Source organism: Lycium barbarum, chromosome 6 (genome assembly GCF_019175385.1).
Source record: "Lycium barbarum isolate Lr01 chromosome 6, ASM1917538v2, whole genome shotgun sequence".
Classification (NCBI taxonomy): Eukaryota; Viridiplantae; Streptophyta; class Magnoliopsida; order Solanales; family Solanaceae; genus Lycium; species Lycium barbarum.
This window is the reverse complement of record NC_083342.1, coordinates 135,446,474-135,452,666: the sequence shown is the minus strand read 5'-3', so window position 1 is coordinate 135,452,666 and position 6,193 is coordinate 135,446,474.

Here is a 6,193-nt window from a genome sequence, read left to right as displayed (position 1 = left end):
AGATCGTAGATATCACAAAACCACAACAACAAGTTACACAGAAATAAGTAAGGATGATGATAGGGTTATACCGTCCTTCTTCAGTACTCGAAGAAGTAAAAGCCTTGTAAATCAGAAAAAACTCGTCGGAAACTCGCCAGAAAAACTAGTACGAACTCACCGTACACAAATTTCACCGGAAATTGACCCACTTTCATTTTAGCATTTTTATTTTGGTTTTAATTCTGTAAATATATAAGGCAGTGAGAACATTCTAGACACACGATTTGGAACACCATCTGAAATGAAAATATCTTTTCTCCTTTTGTTCATAGTTAGGGTTTTCCCATCTTTCAATTCCACTTCAAATATGGCAGATTTAGTGTGTTAACATGAATGTCACACAAAATATGCTGAACTATCGAACTGAAGTGTAAAATCAATCGATTTTGAAGAGCAATCGACGCAGAAAACCCTAGATATATTCCCGGTAAATTTTCACCGGAATTTATTCCTCAAGGGTAACGCCTGAGTGTAGATAACGATGAGCAGTACCCGAAACCAAGCTCTGATACCATGTTAACACACTAAATCTGCCATATTTGAAGTGGAATTGAAAGATTGGAAACCCCTAACTATGAACAAAAGGAGAAAGGATATTTTCATTTCAGATGGTGGTCCAAAATCGTGTGTCTAGAATGTTCTCACTGCCTTATATATTTACAGAATTAAAACCAAAATGAAAATGCTAAAATGAAAGTGGGGATGTCCACTGCACTGTGTTGGGCCTCCGTCTCTTGGGCTTGTGTTGAGGCCTTTATTCTAACAATCAAAGAGGAGGATTATCTTTTTCTCTAATTCTCTTTTATTTGGTTTATTTTCTCTTCACCATCATTATTTATTTATTGTGCAATTATATCGGCTAATTATAGGGTGAAACATAAATGATAACTTTATTATTGGAATAGAAAAAGACAATGAAAAATTGTAACAGCTTTCAATAACTTATATATATTGTTATCAACAAATCAACTATAAAGGGTATAAAATGTGGGCAGAGGAGCATAAGATCTGTATGTCAATGAACGAAGATTTTTTTTTTTTTTTTGCATTAATAATCGTCTCGAGTCTTCCTGGAGCTGCAATATAGTGCAAATGTAGCTATTACATTGATTTGGCTGGTAAAAGATAAAGCTTGAGAAAAGTTTATCAAGTGGGAACATTGATTCCTCCGTGCCAAAATATCATATTCTTTTTTCCGCATCTGTACTGATAAAAAGTGCAACGATCACTTGAATATTAAAGCCAAAGAATGTATCTCTATTTTACAAGTACAAATAATAGCTATTTGCTTTAAACGTATTGGATATCACTGTCCTTCATCTTTTTAGTTATGTTGACTTATTTTTATGAAAATTACATCTTATAGAATTATTTGTCTTTTCAATTCAAAGGTTGTTTCTTCCTTTGCACCATGCCCTCCTAAGGTTCATACAGGAAGGAAGACAGAGCCGTTCAATAATGTTGGGCCTGGCTGGAGATGAATTGGAGACGTCGAAGTCGGCAGAAGGGCACTAAGGGAAGTCCAATACAAGAAAACAATATTGAGAATGATCCTAGAGTGATTATTACATATGTGACGTTCTTCCAAGTTGAAAAACCTTTTTGTTGCTAAGCAAGTTCTTTTATATAAAATTCTATCTCAATGTACCAACGAATATATTTTTTTTTTTAATTGGATGGTACCTAGAAGTATCAAGATGAAACTTATATAGCTTTAACTTCACCTTTTATTTGTCTTTTCATTTGTTAGTACTCCTCGAATCATTCTTAATTAGCTAGCACTTAAAAAAATTCATGGTAATATATAATTAACTATGCTTAACATAAAAATATATGTTTTAAATAATCCAATCGTATGAGTTTAGTATGGAGTAACTGTATATTGTTTTTTCTTTCTCATATTCTTTTTTCTTAGTAAAGGATATTAGTATCTGAATTCATTACTAAACCAAGATATCTAATATATTACACAAAGAAATAGATGAAATTGAAACAAATCGGTGATATAGAATATATATTTTGACTTATTGCTTAAGTTCGCATTTTGTCTTATTTATCTCGTGTTGAATTTCTTAAGTTGATCTTTTTTCCATTTGGTAATAACCTTAAAAATATAATTAGTATAAATATGATAGTTGGAGACACTAGAATGAAGATAAAATTGATAAAAGAGTAAGATTAATTTTTTAAATCATAAATATTAAAATAATGATTATTGACCATATTTTTATTTTTTTAACAACCGCGTGAAGCGCGGACATGTTTACTAGTTGTAGATACGCTGAACGGTTAAAGTAACAAATTTTGCTGCAAGATTTTTTCCTATCTATTTGCTTTTGGTGTCCTCATTTTTTAATTATTTTATAATAAAAAATGGTAAATCTGCAGGTAAATTAAATGAATAGTACATATTTCACACTATGAATTTGTAATAAGTATAAATATTACGCAAAAATGATTTAATCAAAATCTTAGAGTGAACTACGTACATAACTATATATATGTAACATCTACAGTAAGAGTAGGTGAAATTATATATGTGTAGGTGAAATTATATATGTTAACATACACTCATTTTGTCTCCTTCTTGAGTAATAGCCTACTTTAATTTTATTAAAATTCTTCATCGACAGAAGCCTATCTTATATCCTTTTTTTTTTTTTTTTTTAAATTATCCTCTTCATCGCATGTTTAGGGACCATATCGGAGTGTATATGCCCTTCAATAAACACAATATTATGATATCCACTATAATATTCTTATCTCTGCTCCCACAAGTAGTGCGAAATATACGCAAAAAAAGTTCGTAGAATTATTCAGCTATTGAAAGTGATATTTCTTACAGTAAGTAATTAAAGATTTGGAGAGTATTCTTCTAAAAAGAAAAGAGAAAAACGTAAAGCAAATTTATGTACGTACTGGACAGCTACAACACAGAACCATATGATCTCGTGTGATGTTTCAACTCTTTGCGTGGAATTATCATCGACATGAGTTTAAAAAGTTACAGGCATGGTCCATGATATATATTTTGTACGTACCATTGGGGGAAAAAAAACATGCAAAAGTATGACGACCCTTCAAATTATTCATCAGATTATCATCATGTTCCATAAATAAATTTGCAACAGAACAAGAAAAAAACTAGTTTGTAACATCAACCATACGTACTATTTTTTGTTTGGGATCATCATTAGTTATGATTACTGTACTTATAATATCAGAGCACTCGTTATAATTAATGCAGTAATGGAATGGAACTAGGTGTTTTTAGGTGTATGAATATTCAGGACATATCACATTAGGAGCTTCACGGTCGTGACATTTATGTGCAAATCGATAAAGAAACATCGATTATATGGATTCGGAATTTTGTTCCGTTGTCATTGTCAATAACCTCCTACTCGTTGTTTCCTTTGTTTGGTGAAGGATTTTATATATATCCTATTATAGTGACAGAAATCGGATTTTCATTAACGAAATTCAAAAAATAAAAGTAGTAAATGCACGAAGAAATTAAAAGATTCAACATGTTATATATATATATATATATATATATATACACGTAAAAAACAATTTGAGCTTATATACACGATATATTTTTCCGGCGAAGGGTATTCAGATGAACTCCCTTATGCCCCTACCTCCATCATGCATATCGATGTTGCAATATTTGTTGATACAATCAATGTATTTTATCTAATTAGAGCAAGTTAATTACTGCATTTTTCAATTACCAAATGATGAACATTATTGTATTTGGTTACCTACTATATTGTAAGTCATTTAATTAGCTAATTGTGTTAAAAAATGTACATACCAATAAGTGCTGGCTGAGCATCTTTCGCCGAAAAATTATATTGTGTTGATAGGTAAAAGGAATATATATATATACTAGATGTTGAATATAATAACCTCCTTGATTTCTGTCTATTTACATCTTTTATATATGTATATATTATAAACGGAAGAGGCTCAAACATGCCATCGAACTATCGGAAATGACTCATTTATGCCATTCGTCAATAGTATGACTCATTTATGCCATCGAACTATCCGAAATGGCTCATCCATGCCATTTTTCATCAACGCAGGTTTTACAATACCAGATATGACACTTGGCCTCCAATTAGAGGTCCATATCGTTTAATTAAACCAGCACAGATTTGTGGGTCGGGTTTTAGTTTAATTTAGGATTTAATTTGTGTTGGTTTAATTGTTAGGATTTAAATCCCAAATCCGACCTTTGTAAGCAGGTTCCCAGGAAAGATTGGAGGGTCACAACTGGACCACTTAAATACCAACCTCCTTAGACAGAACCTACTTACGCCGTGATGTAAGCGAAGAATAAATAGCACACACAGATTTATAGTGGTTCACCCTCAATGTGAGAGCTACGTCCACGTTGCTGCTGCAGATCTTATTAAAGAAGAAATATTACAAGTGTTTACAACACTCAACCTCACAACCCCAATCCCAATTACACTCAAGAATTTTACCACAGAAAATTCTCTCAAAGACCTTCTCTTACTTAGGCCTTTCACTAAGAGTATTTCTCTTAGATTTTTCTCTCTCTTTGGGATGTGTTGTCTTCTTCAATTTGGTGTGTTTTCAAATGAACCATAAGCTACCTATTTATAGGAATGAATTTCCTATGATGAGGTAAGCGCTTACATCACGACTATTATGAGGTAAGCGCTTACATCACGACTATTATGAGGTAAGCGCTTACATCACGACTATGTGAACAAAAGAATTGACTTGTTTGGCCAATTCCACACCTAACAAATTTCCCACTTGAAGACTAATTTTAATTTGTCTTCACACTTTGATCGATGCAGCAGCTCTTTCCTACTTTCATACTTCGTGCAGGCCAACTGAAGTTGAGCATAGCTTCAGTTTGTCTATCGTCACTGCCTTTGTCAGCATGTCTGCTGGATTCTGACTCCCTGCGATCTTCTCAAGCACCAGCGCTCCATCTTCCAAAGCTGATCTAATGAAATGGTACCGGAGTTGTATGTGCTTCGTTCGAGCATGTTAAACCGGCTTCTTTGCCAAATGAATGGCGCTTTGGCTATCACAATATAGCACACTTCCCTCGTGGTCCTGATCCAATTCCCGCAGAAAAGATTGTAGCCACATCATTTCCTTTGTGGCCTCCGTCACAGCAACGTACTCAGCCTCACAACTAGAGAGAGCTACTATTTTTTGCAACTTGGAAACCCAAGAGATTGCAGTACCTCCGAAGGTGTAAACATACTCGGATGTGCTCTTTCTGCTATCAATATCACCACCGTTGTCAGCATCAACATACCCTTGCAATCCTGTTTTTGATTTTCGGAACTACAGAGCTGAACTCGAGCTGCCTTTCAGATATCTGAATATCCACTTCACAGCCTCCAGTGTTGCTTTCCCGGATTGCTCATAAATCGGCTGACAACTCCCACTGCATGTGAAATGTCAGGCCTTGTACATATCATTGCATACATAAGACTACCGATTGCAGATGCATAAGGTATCTTGTCCATCTGCTTCTTCTCATCCTCGGTTGTCGGCGACTGATCCTTTGACAACCGAAAGTGTCCAGCCAAGGGAGTGCTGACTGGCTTAGCATCATGCATGTTAAACCTTTTGATAACTTTCCTCACATATTCTTCTTGCGAGAGTTTGATGCCCTCCTTGCTTCGGTCGATTCTCATCCCAAGGATTTGCTTTGTAGCTCCCAAATCCTTCATTGCAAACTCTTCCGATAACCCTTTTTTCAACCGATCAATCTCCTGTAGGTTTGCTCCTACGATTAGCATGTCGTCGACATAGAGTAGCAGTATCATGTACGAGTCTTCAAATTTTTTGAAGTAACAGCAGTGATCTGCCTCGCATCTTGAAAAATCAGCTTTCTTCATAAAGCTGTCAAACTTTAAATACCACTGTCTTGGAGCCTGTTTTAGTCCGTACAGACTCTTTTGAAGTTTGCACACCAGATTCTCCTTTTCTTTGATTTTGAATCCATCCGGCTGTCGCATGTAGATTTCCTCGTCTAGATCACCGTGAAGAAATGCAGTTTTCACGTCCATCTGTTGCAGATGTAGATTTTCCTTTGCTACCAGCCCAAGAACAGTTCTGATAGTCACCATCTTGACTACGGGAGAGA